Genomic DNA, 862 nt, shown 5'->3' on the forward strand with positions numbered 1-862 from the left:
ATATTTGATATGGCATCATCACAAATGACAATACATATCACTGCTTTCTTGCAGCTTTTCCACAATGATGTAGAAAGGCAATAGATTAAATTAACTGCATCAAATATACATCGAGATGATTGATAAAACGGAATACAATAACATTCCGATAATCATTTAGATTGGAAAGGAATCAAATGGGTAGCAAGGAAGTGTGGTTGTTTATATTGGAACAATTTTAGGAAGGCAGTTTGGCGGTCTTCAGAATATTTCCTGTCAAACTTAAAATAGTTTTGCGCATTCTTCCCCTTTGTGGAAAGAACCTAGTCGAGTAATCCAGAAAAGCAAATTAAGCTCTTAAATGCCAGAAACTAACCCTAGTATTTTTGTTTAATGTAATATCCTGCTCATATGGTGTATTTTTGCAGCAATTACAACAACAACAAAAAAAGCTGCAGTTTCTAGTTAACTGCAGGTCAAAGCTCCCAGACATGTCCTTATTCATGTCTGGGGTTTGGCCAGTATTCAACTGATGGTGACGGTGGGAGACTGTTGTCTGTACACCAACTAACCTAGTATGGGGTGCCCTGACTAGTACAGCTTTGCTGATCTTGGCGTTTCACAAACCTTTTCACCACGTTAAGGTATCCCCACTCAGAAAGAGATATACAGTGTATGCATGAACTGAGTTATATATATATATATATATATATATATATATATATATATATATATATATATATATATATATATATATATATATATATATATACACACACACACATGTATATATATATATATATATATATATATATATATATATATATATATATATATATATATATATATATATATATATATATATATATATATATATATATAT

Source organism: Palaemon carinicauda, chromosome 27, assembly GCF_036898095.1.
Source record: "Palaemon carinicauda isolate YSFRI2023 chromosome 27, ASM3689809v2, whole genome shotgun sequence".
Classification (NCBI taxonomy): Eukaryota; Metazoa; Arthropoda; class Malacostraca; order Decapoda; family Palaemonidae; genus Palaemon; species Palaemon carinicauda.